Source organism: Eutrema salsugineum, unplaced genomic scaffold, assembly GCF_000478725.1.
Source record: "Eutrema salsugineum unplaced genomic scaffold, Eutsalg1_0 scaffold_3, whole genome shotgun sequence".
In the NCBI taxonomy this organism is placed as follows: domain Eukaryota; kingdom Viridiplantae; phylum Streptophyta; class Magnoliopsida; order Brassicales; family Brassicaceae; genus Eutrema; species Eutrema salsugineum.
Genome location: NW_006256756.1, coordinates 17,800,638 through 17,817,549, shown reverse-complemented (window position 1 = coordinate 17,817,549; position 16,912 = coordinate 17,800,638). Strand labels below are relative to the sequence as shown.

The following is a 16,912-nucleotide window of genomic DNA, read 5'->3' as shown; positions in this document are numbered from 1 at the left end:
TGATCTTTAGAAAGTTTTTCAATTTTCTCTTCTACTTATCCAAAGTAGCATCAAGCTCTTCTGTCTTGTTTTCAACCTTTGCTACGCTTTGCCACAGCTCAAATGTGTAGTCGTATGTCTGGTTTTTGCTCTCATTCAGCTCTTTATCCAAGTCATCGATCTTAAAGGTTAGGGTTTGCAGCTCCCTTTCGTTTTGCCAGATGCTGAACTTGTTTTTGTCTTGTTCTTCCCTAACAGACTTTATCCTCTGGTCTAACACGTCGTTATCTTTGGTTCTCTAATCCTCCAGTGTCTTCACATGCTCAGAGAGTTCATCAAACCTTTGGTCAAGGCCGATGATCATGTCATCTATTCTTGTTTGCAGGGCAGCATTGATTTGGGCTTGGGAGGCAAGGAACTGATTCAGTTTGGCTTCCAATCGATTAATCAGGATGTTAAGTCTATTTTTCTCATAGTTCTGTCTGATGAGGAAGAGGATGAGATGGTCGACGTTTCACCAGGTGTGGCGAATAGGGCTCATCTCGCTGGTGTGGAGGTCGCGAGTCTCCATGTGGGTGGTTCGGATTAGGGTTCCAAAGATGATGATCAAAATCATGCCGGGAGGGTGATTCACATGCGCAGGGAGCTTCACACAGGTCGCAGGACCTTCGCTCAAAGTTAGGGTTTCTCTTTGAATGATCCATGCTTCAAAAAGTTTCTGAAACTAAGGCAAACAGAAGAAAGAATAAGCAGAAAAAGAAAAAGTTAGGGTGTTTATGAATTTGGTTTACTTCCTATGTTGCTTTGGCATAAACTCGACATATATATAGTCATCTGCGGCTTCAACCTCCCAGGTTTAGACCTCCAGCGACTTCATGCCTCCCCGGCAACGGTGCCAAAAACTTGGTGGGCTTGTGGGCCTAGGGTTGTTTTTTTAACAAGCCCGTTGGTCCTCCAAAAGTTTAAAAATTATAAAACTCTGGTGTCTGCAAGTGCACAGATGTACGTTGTAGGACTTAGGGTGTCGATCCATAGGGAGGATGTCTAATCTGCAAGAAACAACAAACTGGAAAGTAAGCAAATCATAAACCAATAAAAGATTTGGGGTTTTTTTTGTTAAGATCCAAAACTAAACCAAATCTAATATTCACAAGAGATGCAATGCAGGATGAATTGTTAAAAGAACATCTAAAGCATATCGACTCAAACTAAAGACTCTTAAATTCATAGGTGGCGATTTAGACTTCTCCGGTTTACTCTAATTGATGTATGGTGGCATTTCCAACTAGCTTCCAGACGATTTATCTTCATCTGTTTTTGGGAATCTGCATTGAACTAGAATAGACACATGTATGATTAACCAACTGTCGTCACCTTAATCAACTAATCTCTTAGATCTAGAAATTAACTCTCGCTCTCATGCTAAACTTAAGATCATGCTATGAACACTGAACTCGTCTGCTCACATCTTCTCTATAGGTAGCTTTTGACTCCTATAGCGACTATGTTCTTCTGAAGCTAGATATGGATGATCTGATACAGCACTCTCGTGGCTCTAATCGATCCTAGGCTTAGAGAATAGGTTATGAATCTACTCTCATGCTTTACGAATGACTTAGAAGAGATGAGATCCAAAATATGGCTAACAACTTGACTCTCTGGGACTAATCTACATGATGCATTGAATGATAAAAGACATAGAAGAATGCAAAAGAATGAAACAGAAAAGTTAATAAGATAAAAAAGGAGGAAGAACAATGGATCTGGGAAGAATCTCCATCTCCATCGCCTAACCCTAGAAAAACAAAGTTTGGTGGCTCAAAATCTCATTACAGGAGCACACACCCGTTTAGGGCTGCTAAACAATGTATTTATAGGCCCTAAGGTCTTCCAGGTCTCATTTAGGGCTTCTCTGAAGAGGAATGGCGAAGTGGGCTTTGATTTTGGGCCTTGTGGCTCGTCCTAAGGTCCACCGGGGGTGACAATCTTCCAGGGCAGGTAAAACATGCTTTTGCCGCGGGTGAGAGTCTTCTGGGACTGGTGAACTGGGTCAACTTATTCCCCATGTATCATTTGATTTCACCGTTGGATCTTTGTGATGTAAAGTGGTCTGGAAAGCTGGTTGTCTCCTCTTGATTGTCTCCAAATTTGAGCTGGATCGGACGGTGGAAAAGTCTTCATTTGAGGCTGTACTTCTGACGGTCTGACTCTGAGCTTTAATGTGGATTTTTTCTATTTTGCCATCATATTCCCTAAGTTTCCTCAAAAGAGCCTTGAAACTACAAATACATGGAAATCATAATAAAAGTTCCTAAAACAAAGTAAAATCTTTGAAAAAGCATTTGAAATCAATGGTGAAAAGTGGTCAAAATCGGTGCTATCAATCTGCATGGAACTAGAATAGAAATGTGTATGATTGACCTTTGTCACAAGAGATAATAACTTTGAGGTGAAGGCTTCTTTGCTCAACATCGTGCAGAAATCTAAGTTCCATGGCTTACCAATGGAGGATCCCTTGGAGCATTTGGATCAATTTGACAAGGTGTGTGATCTAACTAAGATCAATGGTGTATCTGAAGACAGTTTCAAGCTCAGGTTATTCCCATTCAGTTTAGGAGACAAGGCACACCAATGGGAGAAGAACCTACTTAGAGGATCAATACAGACTTGGGAGCAGTGCAAGCTTGCCTTCTTATCAAAGTTTTTCTCTACCTCAAGGACAGCTAAACTAAGGAACCAGATATCAAGCTTCAAACAACATAATAATGATAACTTTGGGGAAGCTTGGGAGCGGTTTTGAAGCTACACCAATCAGTGTCCACATCATGACTTTTCTGAAGCTTCTCTACTCTCCACACTCTATAGAGGAGCACTACCACAGATAAGAAACCAATTAGACACAGCCTCCAATGGTAATTTCTTGGCAAAAAAGATTACAGCTGCTAGGGAACTTGTGGAGAATCTGGCTATGTATAATGACATATATGGTGAGGACTATGACAGAACAAACATATCAGATGGTTCAAGCTCAGAGCAAAGGCTTACTAGAGGAGTTAAGGAGCTGAGAAGTGAACTTGACAAGCTGAAAATGGTTTCTCAAAAACCAATCCATTATGTTGGTGAATTTGATGAGTCTCCAAGCTTTCAGAACATCAATGAAGATGGCCTTTCACAAGAGGAGATGAACTACATAGGGAATCAGAATAAGTTTCAAGGTTACAACAACTTCAACAAGAACCAGAACTTGTCTTATAGAAGCACCAATGTAGCCAATCCCAAAGATCAAGTATACCCTCCCCAACAAGGTCAACAAAGCTTTTGTTCAAAGAACTCAGTTCTAAGGTAACTTCCAAGGTCAACAAGCTTTTCAGCAGCCTACATCTCAGCAACAAGGGAATAGCTCACCAACTCAGCTTCCAGAAACAAAGGCCACCACCTCCTGAATTTGGTCCACCACTAGTTCAACAAGGACCTGATCTCAATGTTGTTCTCCAACAACTCTTACAAGAACAACAAATGATGGAATCCAAGTGTCATGACCTGAGTTCTAAGATGGAGATACTAGGCTCAGAACTCAAGACTCTTCAAAAAAAAAAAGCGTCTCCACTTCTGAAACTCAAGGCTCTCTTCCCCAAGGATTATTGCAATGTCATATACTCAAGTGATGATCACATTGCTGCTATTCAAGAAATTGAACAACTTCTTTATTGTCAAGTCTCTGATGAATTAACTTCCACCAATGAAGAAGAAGACGCCATTATAGAAGCCTTTGTGAGCATGTTCTCTGATCTCAATGAGGACACTGAGAAAGAAGGTGAGGAGGCAGTTTGTTTTGCTAGTGACAAGAAAATTGCAGATGGTACTGAGGGTAAGGGGCTGAGAACAGATCAAGAAAGTCCCCAAGATGGAATCTCCAGCCTTAATTCAGCAATAGTGAAGCCCACCTCTTTTCCAAAGCTGGGTAATCCAGGGAAGTTTACCATCTCTTGCACTCTTGGAAACTTTAGAGTTGAGAATGCTTTGTGTGATTCATGCTCAAGTGTTAGTATAATGTATAAGGACATGATGGAGAAGTTAAGGGTCAAGTCTCTAAAGCCCTACCCTTCTTTTATCATCTTTGGAGATTCCTACTCCAAGAAACCATATGGGCTCTTAGAAGACTATCCACTACAGGTTGGAGAATGCATAATTCCCACTGATTTTGTTATCATGAAGATGAAGAAAATTAAAGAGCTCCCCCTACTGCTTGGAACTTCATTTCTCAATACCACTGGTGCTAGGATTGACTTTGATACTCAAAGAGTGGTGCTTACAAAGGTGACTTTGATACTCAAAGAGTGGTGCTTACAAAGATGGATAAGGATAAAAATATCGACCTGATACATCGAGCAAATGGACGTCGGTGTGGAACAAAAGATGGCCAAGGATGCCTCACACCAAGGTGATTTCACTCCGTACAGGAGGTCGGTGTAGTCAATCCTCCAGCCCCATCTCTCAGTCCTAGAGAAGGTAACACTCCAACTTGTACATAGAATTTTGCATTTTATTTCTTTTCTCATTCTGCATTTTGAGCTTGATCTATACTCTTTTCTTATGCTTTTATAACACAAGAGACTGTGTTATTAAAGTGTGGGGGAGGAGCTCAGTATTGGTAACCATGTTTGTTCTTGATCTTATTTTCTTTTTCACTCTTGAGTCTTATTTTGCATTCATCTAAGTGCATATAAAAACAAAAAAAAAGTTGAAAAATCTGAAAAAATTTCACAAAAAATGCTTATGTAGTTGCATTCACATTTTAGATTGTGTCTAGGATTGCATTCATATAGGATCACCTGCATGGGAGTAATGATAGGTTTCCTTGAGAGAACATCACATTAAGAGTTTCATTCAATTCCCAAGTTGTTAGGTCTTTAATGCTTTCATGACTTGAGAATGTGTGAGATTGTTGATACAAGTTTGAATTGAACTTAGCCCTAGTTAAAGTGATAACCCTGAACTTGACAATGCAATTATCATATGATGCATGCTTGAATAACCACGTGGATAGCATATACATATCTGAGCTAGAAACCCCTTTTTTACCACTCTCTTCCTTAGCTCAGATAGCTGACTCCTATCTTTGGAGCAGTTACCTCACCTTAAACCAAAACCCCTTCTTTCAAGCCAATATTTGTGTGTGAATTGAGAGGCCACCTTGGATCAAATTTAACAAATTAGGTTATTAGCGACAAGGGGTAGGTTTTATGTAAATTAGTTCCAACATCAAGGAACTACTAGGTATAGGCTGTGAAATAAGTGTGGGGGAGAGGTTTCTTTAAGTGAGAGTTTTGAGAGAAAAGATTTTTGAGAAAGAAAAGAGAAAGAGTTGTGAATATGGGAGTGATGAGAGCTAAGGGCTTTAAAAGAAAAGAAATAGGTGTTGGGTCTTGTGTTTTTTAAAAATGGAAAAGAAAGCTCTAAGTGTTTTGAAAAGAAAAAGCTTCTAACCTCTGTGTAAAGAAAAGAAAAGAAGCCAAAGGCTCATGTGTTTAAAAAAAAAAGAAAGTGAGAGGTTAGATGAATCAAATAAGAAAAGAGAGCTAAGTGTAAAGAAAGATCACAAGAACCAATGATTGTAAATGAAAAGAAAACTCTTAGAGAGAGAGAGAAATGAATAAGAGAGAATGTGAGGTTCATGAGAGGGTAGTTTAGAGCATCTTAGGCATCTGGGTAATGAATTCTAGCCCTTGTATGCATTAGTAGCCTTTTACCTTTAGTATTTTGCCAAAGTTTGATCATTCATTGAGAGATCCCTTGTGCTGAGCTGAACCCACATGTTGATATAACAAGATCATTTTTTATCTCATAACCTCATCCCTTGGCCAAGCATGTTTGTTTGAGTATGCATCATTTTGATTCACTTGGTTACTGATTAATGAATGTTAAAGGGCTGAGGGAAATGAGAACTTGTGGAGATCCTGGTTTGAACTTGATGCACTAAGTAAGGTCATGCATGCATTTTAGACTTAGCAACTTGGACATTGAATGTGAATTCTTTTTGTGGTTAACTCTCTCTTCCCATAGGAAATGTGAACTCCCCAAACTACATCCTTCTTCTCATTTGATTTTTTTTCTTGAGGACAAGCAAAGGACAAGTCTGGGGGAGTTGATATACTCATATTTTGCCATGTTTAGGATTGCATTTTTGTCCAAATATTGAGTCTCATGCATATATTTAGATAGTTTTGTTAGAGTTTGTCGTTGGTTCTTGCTTTGTTTAGGAATTGCATTAGGTCCTAGAGTGTCCTGCATTTTTGGAGTATTCTCAGGTCATTTGGAGGCTTTTGGGAGCAACTTGGAGCAGGGATAATGGAGGAACCCTCACCAGTGTGCAGAAACTTGGACAAATGCTTTGTAGCTGACAATACCTCTACAAGATTGTGTGAGACGGAGGACTTTCACTGCGATCCGGCCTCCGGTGTCTTCATCAAGAATCAAGAGGGATGAGTCTAGTTTCCGGAACACGTAGAATTAGACGATTTAGAGCCGTGAGCATGGAGATATCGCAACCAGAAGGCATACATATTTCGCAGACCTATCAAGACTCATGCGATATGCCTCAAAGAACCGGCGAGACGAAGGCCTTGCCAACGTCAGACGGGCTCGAGCCCTTCACCGAAGTTGGAGCCCAATGCGTCATCTGGTTTCTGGAGTTAGAAGATCAAGGTTTGGACCAGTGAGCAAGGAGTTATGAAGGATTTTGTGCAAGCGGTTTACATTCATATCGAGAAGAAATACCGATCAAGATCTGGTCGATATGACCATGGAGCCTTAACGTTTTTCGCTAGCCTTTGGAAGGTTAAAAAGCCGACAGTTTTTTGAGATGCTGCACCGAACGAATTCTACTCAGTATTGATCCCCTGAAGCAACTCTTTAAACTGCACCGAGATGCCACACCGAGAGAAGTCTGGTCCTGCAACGACCACTTTCACCTCGATACATTATCGAACAAAGACGTTTTTATGGGCCTTTTTGGGACCAATACATAGTTTGTTCAGGTTGGCCCATCAAGAAACCCTACCTATATATATGTTTTAGACATTATCCAGCAGACTAAGCTTTATTCTCTCTAATTTCCTTGCCTCTTTTGTGAAAAGACTTTCTTTTTGTAAGAGATATCTACTTTTGTGTGTTTTAATCAAGAGAGATCAAGAATCTTTTGTGTTTAAAGCTGCAATCCATCATTATCTATCTTCTCCATCTTCATTTATCATCATTAATCATGCCAATCTACTATATTTACAAAGGTTTAAGAGAGATTAGTATGATTAGTGAGTAGTTTGCTTAATGAGGTTCTAGATATGTAGGTTAGAGTGCAAAAGTGTTAGATTAGGAGTACTTAGGGCTAGATCCATGTTTTCATTTCTCTAAATAGCTGATCTCTATGCTAGATCCTTTCACATCACTTGTGATGTAGAATCTAGGTTTTTCATGCACCAAAAGTGTTTGATTAAATTCCTGAAAGAGCTATATTAGAGGTTTATGCATTAATGTCATGACGATGTTTGTTATTTGCATAAATGATCACTTAGGATTGATTCTTAATGCTGTCTTGTTGTTTGATCTCCAATGATGATTGGGTATGTGAAATGGCTTGATTTGTGTCTTGATGCTTGGGAAAGATTATGGCTTGATTAGAATCGTAAATCACTTGAATCATGTTTCATTATTGTCATTAGCATTTCTAGTTTAGCACCAATGCACCATAGCCAACTATCATGTCTAGAATCTCATGCTTCCATCATTTCATATTCATTCACTTGTCATTTGCTATTGCTTGTTTCCTGTTTTGATCACTTGATAGTTTATTAATCTTGTTTAGTCTTTAGTTAATCACCTGTCTTAATCAAAACTCACTTATTTTGCTTGGATTAGGATACAAATCACATAAGCTAGTGTCTAGAACCCACAAGATAAATTGATATCCTAAAAGCTACAACAGCTAAAGGGATTGGTAACCCAAGGAGCCTTGAAAACTCCTACTTATCACAACGTTCTAGGGGATATTTACACCGGGCAGGCTTTGGCCGGTGTTGCTCCTAGTGTGGACTTTTATTTTTCTTGGGGAAGGTTTGTACACCGAGCTCAAACGTCCCGATGTGCTGCCCGGTGAATAACTTTCACGTTTTGAGGCTAAGCTTACACCGTGGTGGTTTTACCCGGTGTTTTACCCGGTGTTGAGCATTACGCCTTCAGACAGGTTCTGCGCCGAGCCTTAGGTCTCATATGTTGTTCCCGGTGTGGAGTTGCACCAGTCAAGACCAAGCTCACTCCGGATTTCTTTTGTCCGATGTCAACCTCGGTGTATTTTCTCACGTTTTGAAGCTTGTTGGGCACCTAGGTTCATTTTTCCAATGCTTTCATCGGTGTGAAACTTCCCTCCGGAAAGATTTCTACACCGAGGTGCATTTGGCCGATGTTGATCGCGGAGTGGCCTTGGTCGGACTCAAACTTGGTGTGGCTTCACTTTTCCTTTCTTTTCGCACCATTTCTCCTTGAACATCTCCTTGAATAGCTTCTGAACACCTGTAGACCTGAACACACTCAACAAACACCACAAAGGACATCCTAAAATCATAAAAAGAAAAGATTAAAATACTATGTACAAGGATAAGCTCTGGGTGTCTCCCAAAAGCAATTTGTTTTAAATCACTAAGTTTGACTTTTCATAACTTTTAGTGGGATGGGGGATCACTAAGTGAGAATGAGGTAGCTCATTCTTTGATTGCATTGACCAGGTAAGGCTTCAGACTTTGCCTATTCACCACAAATTCATTTCCATCTTTTCCTTCAAGCACAACAGCCCCATAAGTCCTCACCCCCAAGATTTTGAAAGGACCAGACCACCTTGACTTTAACTTGCCAGGGAACAGCTTGAGCCTTGAGTTAAACAGAAACACAAGGTCTCTGATAGTAGGAATTTTTCAATCCTTGATCAATTCCTCAACTACTCATGTCATTGTAGCACTTGAGGTATCAATCCAAATGGAGAGATTCTAGACACTAGAACTATGAGGATCAATTCTTAATCCAAGTCTAATAAGCAGATGAGTTGGTAACCAAGATTATCTAAAAGCATATAACAAAACAAGCAAGAACAAACAGTAATTAAGAATTAAACAAGCAAGAGAAACTAAACAAACACTCAAATTCAAATAAAAAGAAAGCTAAACCTCTAGATGTGATCATTGATTAGGGTGCTTTAAATGTGAATTCATGATGCTAAGCAAACAATGCAACACTTGCAAATCTTTAGTCTAGACTTCCAATTCAGATTAATTCATTCTCATGACAGAAATCCCTTTGTTAATTACCAATTCAAGACTAATTCCCATTAGTGAATAAGCAATTAACAAGCATAAGGTTCCAAGTCTAACATGACCAGACAGCCTCTTTGTGCATCAAAATAAGAGCTAAGAAAGACTGAATCTTATACAGAAAGATAAAGCAAGCATCACATGATCTCAAATTCCAATTAACTTAGAACTCTAATCTAGATTAATCCTCTCATGAAGGCACTAACCTCTACACTAATCCATTTTCAAACCAAATCATCATTTGTGAAATATGAATCAATGAGCATTAAGAAACAGTTCTAATATGCCATTCATGCATTTAACAATCATTCCCATGACATTAATGCATAAACCCTTAGTTAGCTTTCATTCAGGCATTTCATCAAACACTTTTGGTGCATGAAAAACCCAGATTCTAGACCCAAGTGATGTGCAAGGATCTAGCATTAGGATCAGCTAACTAAGGAAAGGAGAAGAGAATCTAAGCTTAAAAAATCATTAATCTACATCTAAGCACCCTAATCTACACACCTAGAAGCTTAAAATATGACTACTCACTAATCATGAAGAACACATCTAATCTTTTGCAAGAGATGATGTTAATCATGATTAGAAGCAGAAATGAGATGATGAGATGATGAGAAACAGACTTAGATTGATTAAATCCTTGAGATCTCTCTTAATCAAAAACGTTTTTACACTAAAAAGGAAAGAAAACTAGAGAGAAACTAAGAGAGAAGATGATATACATGGGTTTTTCTCCCAAAAAACTATATATACCTAGTGCTAATGGACCGGGTCAGCCCAGGACAAACTGGGTACTGACCCGGCTCAGTTGGGTCAAGTGGAAATCCTGCGGGTCAGTCCAGTATGTCCCAGGTCGCACACCTAAGTCGCAGTAGTTTGCGAGTGATCGTGCGGCATAGATCCAGGCGCGGATGACTCGCATGCCTAAGTCGCACGATTGTGGACTTAGCATTTCTCTTGCTCGGGAGCTTCAGACCTCTTCCAGTGATAGTTTACCCGCACATTTCAACTCGCAGCATCAGCATTCAGGCGTTCATCTTCAGGCCTGCGGGCTAACCAAGTCGCAAGACCATCTCGCAGCATCCAGAGCAGCTTAGACCACTTCGCATTCCGGAGAGTGTAACTCCTGTGATACTTGTCTGAATTGAATGATTTCGGTTGCAGAAGACAGAGGACTCATTTATCTCCAACTTTGATGAAGGAAGTTTCAGTGCTTGGGAAGTGGAAGGCTTCCTGGAGGGCACATCTTTGCAGTGCATGTACACGACCAGAGAGAGGCGTCTAGACATGTGTCCATTCCGGAGACCGTATCTTCCTGCTCATAGATCCGAATTGAATGCTCTCGGACGTTCTGGAAAGAAGACTCAAATGTCTCTGATTCTCATGAAGGACCCGGAAGCTGAATCGGCCTGGAAGTGCACCGTCCTTCGCATCCTTCAGAACTGATCTGCTCGGTCCGGAACACCTGCGAGATAGGGGTTTCTTCCGACGAGCTTATCTCTCTGCTCACGCGTCCGAATCCCACGATTCCACTTGCTATGAGACCGTGCTCCAATGCTATCCAACTTCTATGAAGGACCCGCCATCTGAATCGGACCGGAAGGCTCCCCGGACAGGCGATTTCTGAGACACGTTCATACCCGGAGATTTTGGCCGATGCACTTCATTCGCGGTACATGAAAATGGCCGGTAAAGCTTCCCGCGGTACATGGAAATGGCCGGTAAAACCTTCCTGGCCAGCGAGAATGGCCGGTAATCTCCCAGGACCCAATTTTCCACTTTTTTCAAGCTTTGCTCACCATTCCACCTCCTGGATTCATCTTTTCAGCTCCATATTCACCTGATAGACACTCAAAACATGCAATATACTCATTGGGACCTAATGCATCTCCTAAGTTCTAAAACAAACCCTAAGGACCTAAAATGCATGAGATAAGACATGATTTGGACTAAAACATGTACACTAAATGATGCAATTTATGAATATATCAACTCCCCCACACTTATCCTTTGCTTGTCCTCAAGCAAAAAGAACAAATGAGAGAGAGAGGTTGAATGCATTGGGAGTTCATATTTCCTTTGAAAGAGAAAAGTGACAACTAAGAGAATTCAAGTTCATGCTCAATATGCAATGCAAGACCATACTCTGATGTAACAACTCAACAGTAATCTCCACAAGTTCTCTTATTCCTCAACTCTTTGACATTCATTAAGCTCTTTACCAAGTGGATCAAATGATGCAATGTTCAAACAAGCAAAGTTTGGCTAGGGTGAGGTAATGAGACTAAAATGATCTCATCAGCGCCTGAGTGGGTTCAATGCAGCAAGGGGATCTCTCTATGAATGATCAAACTTTGGCAGAATGCTAAAGGTAAAAAGCAACCTATGCATACAAGGGCAAGGACTCATCCCACCCCACACTCTACTCAAAGCTTTCTCACTTGTTCAACCTCTCAAGAACCTCACTTTCCACACTCATTTCCTCTCACTAGGGGACTCACTTTTAATTTTCACACTCAAGTCTTGGAGTTCAAACTTTACATAGCTCTTTTGCACTTTCTTTTGTAACTTCTAGCCTCTTTTTCTTTCTTTTTAAAACATTTGAGCTCTTGGGCTTCTTTTCTTTTCTTTTCACTTAGAGGCTAGACTTTTTCTTTTCAAAACACTAAAGCTCACTTTCTTGACTCAAAACTCCAAGACTGATTTCTTTTCTTTTTCTCCTAGTTCTCACCATTCTCCTTTTATTTCCACTCATCTCTCCTTTTTCCACTCACCAACAAGTATTCCCCCACACTTAGTTCTCACCAAATCTCTCAGCTCCTTGATGATGGAACTTAACACTCAATGAGACTTGCCCTTGTCGCTCTAAACCTAACACTTTCTGCTAAGTTTGGTCCAAGGTGGCCTTTCAATCACACACAAACATTTGGCTTGAAGGAAGGATGGGTTCAAGGTGAGGAAAACTGATCCAGATGTGGACTCAGCTATTTGAGCTAAGGAAGAGGGTGGTAAAAACAGGATTCTAGCTCAAATATGTATATAGGTATCCACAAGCTTATTCAAACAATGCATCACAAGATAATTTCATGTCAAGTTCAAGGTTTTCACTTATTAGAGTTGAGTTCAATTCAAAATTGCTTCTCAGATTCAAACCATTTCAAGCCTTGCAAGCACAGAAGTCATTTCACAAGCATATTTAATCCAAATTCTCAAAGTGATGTACTCTCAAGGAAAGAACCTATCATTACTCCCATTTGCATATGATGCAACCTATATGAAAATGCAATCTAGACTCAATCCTAAAAATGAGAATGCAACTACATGCTCATTTTTTTTTTTTTTGAAAAGTTTTCAGATTTTTCCATTTTTTTGGTTTTTATATGCACTTAGATGAATATGCACTAGAATGTGACTCAAGACTCAAAGTGTAAAATAAGAAAATAGAAAACATGATTAGTAAAGGATAAAACTCCTCCCCCACACTTAAATAACACAGTCCCTTGTGTTATAAAAGTACGAGAAAGAAGTGAAACCAAAGCAAACAGGCAAAATGCAAAAGAAAAAGAAAGTCTACATGCTATTTACAAGGTTTTGAGTGTTACCTAGTGGCTGTTGAAATCAGACCCCAATGAGTAGGAGGGGTTCGATGTGTGGCCTGGTCATCCTATGTCTAACCCGCACTCCTATCCCGCAGCTTCTGTTACTTAGGCATTTTGGCCGTTCATCTTTTTGCTGCGGCCTGGCCATCCTCTGTTCTGACCCGCACAACCATCCCGCAGCTTCTGTTACTTAGGCATTCTGGCCGTTCATCTTTTGCTGCGGCCTGGCCATCCTCTGTTCTGACCCGCACGACCATCCCGCAGCTTCTGTTACTTAGGCATTCTGGCCGTTCATCTTTTGCTGCGGCCTGGCCATCCTCTGTTCTGACCCGCACGACCATCCCGCAGCTTCTGTTACTTAGGCATTCTGGCCGTTCATCTTTTGCTGCGGCCTGGCCATCCTCTGTTCTGACCCGCACGACCATCCCGGAGTAAATTCCGAGTCTTGCTGCGGGTTGGTCTTCTTTACTCCCAGGTAGCACGCTTATCTCGCAGGTTTTGGGACTTAATCTCTTTGGGTTCCCTTCTTTCTGTGCGGCCTGGCCTTCCTCTTTCCAGGTCGCACGACCATCCCGGAGTAAATTGCGAACGATCGTGCGACTTAGACTCCTTGGGTTTCAGGCCGCAGCACCAGGTCGCACGGTTTTGGACTTACAACCCTTGGCCTTCTTCTTTCTGGTGCGGCTCAACGTCTACGCTTCTAGGTCGCACGCCCCAGCCGGAGTAAATTCCGAACCTTGCTGCGGCCTAGCTCCCTCTCTTCTGACCCGCACGCCCATCCCGCAGTAAATGGGACTTAAACATTTTGGACTTCTCCAGGTTTTGTGCGGCCAGGGTTATTTCACACCAGGTAGCACGCCCAGGCCGGAGTAAATCGCGAGTCTTGCTGCGGCCTGGACTCTTTATGCACTGACCCGCACACCTAGGTAGCACTGAGGCCTTCTTCAAGTTTTTCTGGCTTTAAACAGTTCTCTCAGCTCTCTCACATGATCCATTCCATTCATCACTGAGCTATGTCCTCCAAAGATCACTTAGTACCTGAGACCAACTCACAAAACCCATCAAAAAGTTCTAAAACATAAAAGAAAAGAGAAGAAATCATAAAAAGATTATATACAAGGATAAGCTTGGGGTGTCTCCCAAGAGCACTTTGTTTAAAGTCACTAAGTTTGACTTTTTACACTCTTTTTAGTAAGGGAGAGGAGGAGCTTTGATGCTCCAGGTCTTGTCCATGAATTCAAGTTTGAGGTCCTTGTTCATCATCTCTTGGACACCATCAGATCCTTTGTCTATGAACTCTGGTGTGAGGATAGCTCTGACTTTGGCAAATGGTCTTGATCTTCCATTGCCTTTAACCTTGTATTCAACAGCTCCACCAACAAACTTCCAAGGAGTGAGAGTTAAGACCTGAGAAGATGACTCAAGAGTGAATGGTCTGGTTCTTGGTGGGTTCTTGTCTTGAGACCCTGAGCCATTGCCTTTGTTGCTGCTGATCTCCTTCTCACTTGGTGTAGGAGATAGAGATTCCAAGCAAGCTTCATCATCACTAAAGAAATCCCCTTCAAACTCAAGATCAGGTCTTATTAGGGATTCTTTCTTTTTCTCAACAGATGCAAGGGGTATAGCTTCTTCTATAGTTCCAATACTCCCCACATACATCATCCCATAATGTTTCAACTCATCAGAATCATCAGATATAACTCCACAAAACCCAGCAAGAGGAGGCTTAAGAGGATAAGATACTTCATCATCTACCTTAGCAAGTACCACTTTTTGAGTATCAAAGTCCATCCTTGCCCCTGTGGTGTTCAGAAATGGAGTTCCAAGCAAAAGAGGTAGCTCTTTTGTCTTCTTCATCTTCATAACTACAAAATCTGTTGGAACTGTGCATTCACCAATTTTCAATGGGTAGTCTTCAAGGATTCCATATGGTTTCTTTGAGGATGAATCTCCAAAGGTGATTGACATGGGGTGATGCTTAAGACTCTTGATCCCTAGTCTCTCCACCATGTCTAAAGACATTACACTGATGCTTGATCCAGAATCACACAAAGCATTGTCCACTTTCAAATTTCCAAGAGAGCATGAGATGGAGAACTTTCCTGGGTTGCTTAGCTTGGGAATAGATTTGGGTTTCACCCTTGTTGAGCCAGTGCTAGAGACTCCATCAGATGTCCTTCCTTGAACCATTCTCTGATCCTTTCCTTCAGCAATCTCAGAATCATTCTTTTTCATATCAAAACAAGCTGTCTCCCCACCTTCTTTCTCAATGTCCTCATTGAGATCACAGAACAGGAAGTCAAACTCCTCTATGATGGCGTCCTCATCATCTTGTGTTAGGCACTTTGCACTTGAGACATTGCCATGGAGAAGATCCTCAATTTCTTGGACAGCAGCATGATTCTCATCATTTGAGAGGATGGCATTGCAGTATTCTGTTGGATGTGCTACTGATGTCCCTGGTAAAGATCTTTGAGCTTGAGAACTGCAGTGGCCCTTGTTGTTCTCTAGAGTCTTGACTTTGGAAGCCAAGGTTGAAAGTTGAGTTAGAAGATCAGAATAAGTGCAGTCCACCTTGTTGTTAATCTCTGCCATTTTCTTGTTGAAGTCTATGGCACCACTTGCTTGACCTTTGAGGATTTGCTGGAGCAGGTTCTGCACTTCTTGATCCTTATTCTCTGAGTTATGTTGGAGACTTTGTTGTTGGGGAGAGACAAAACCTTGTTGTTGAGTGTTTTGAGGATATAAGTTCTGGTTTGGGGGATTCTTGTAGTAGGTAAAGCCCTTTTGGTAACCTTGTTGGCCACCTACAAAGTTCACCTCAGCTGTGATGTCTTCCCTTTGAAATGTGTCTTGAAACACATGATTCACATCTCTAACAAAGTTGGCTGACTGATGAGAAGCTAAAAGAAGTGTGTCTAGCTTCTCATTGAGAGACTTGATGTCTTTCCTTGTCCTTTCCTCTTCAGCACTCACAGCCCCTCTTGAATTCCTTTCAAAGTCTGATCCATAAAGCTCATCACTCTGAGCTACATTCTCCACTAGGGTCATGGCATCATTGACTTCCTTGGTCATGAAATTACCATTTGAAGCTGTGTCCAAGAGAAGTCTGACCTCTGGTAAAGTACCTCTGTAGAATGTACTTAGCAGCTGACAATCTGAGAATCCATGGTGAGGGCATTGCATGGTATACCCTCTAAATCTTTCCCAAGCCTCACAAAACGATTCATGGTTCTTCTGAATGAAACTTGAGATTTCATTTCTTAACCTTGCTGTTCTTGATGAAGAGAAGAACTTGGTTAGAAATGCTCTTTTGCATTGCTCCCAAGTTGTGACTGATCCTTGAGGTAGAGACTTTTCCCACTGATGAGCTTTGTCTCCTAGAGAAAAAGGAAATAGCCTCAACTTGAAACTGTCCTCACTCACTCCATTCATCTTAGTTAGATCACAAACTCTATCAAAGTTGTCAATGTGATCTAATGGGTCTTCTAATGCCAAGCCATGGAACCTGTTTGATTGCACCATGTTGATCAGGCCAGATTTGATCTCAAAATCGTTTTCAGGTGTTGGGGCTTGAATCCCATGTCTTTCACCCTGAGCATTGGCCTCATCACCAGCTCCCACAACTTGTCTTGGACGTGGAGGCGGTGGCTCTTCTTGATTCTGGTGGTTTCCATTACCACCATGAGCCTGTTGCCCTTGATCCATACCCAACCTCTCAATGTGCTCAGCTCTTTCTCGTTGTCTCCTTGCTTGACTTCTGGTGTTCATACACCTGAAAACAAAGACAGCACTTGAAAGGTAATCAGTAAAACAAAAGAAAATGACTTGATCTCAAGAAGATCCAAAGTCCTAATGCTAGAATGAACTCTCCAATTGGCAACGGCGCCAAATTGATAGTAGGAATTTTTCAATCCTTGATCATTCTCACTACTCATGTCATTGTAGCACTTGAGGTATCATCCAAATGGA

At 41.1% G+C, this 16,912-nt stretch overlaps 2 non-coding genes and 1 pseudogene across 2 annotated transcripts; 1 reads left to right on the top strand and 2 right to left on the bottom strand.

The window, feature by feature from the left end:
* Positions 1–16,912, bottom strand: part of LOC112085499 — a 163,244-nt pseudogene that overhangs the window by 35,203 nt on the left and 111,129 nt on the right.
* LOC112085655 lies at positions 2,705–2,811 on the bottom strand. The gene has a single exon (XR_002898955.1). It is a non-coding gene; the product is annotated as a small nucleolar RNA R71 (small nucleolar RNA).
* LOC112085618 lies at positions 16,104–16,210 on the top strand. Its single transcript, XR_002898919.1, has one exon. It is a non-coding gene; the product is annotated as a small nucleolar RNA R71 (small nucleolar RNA).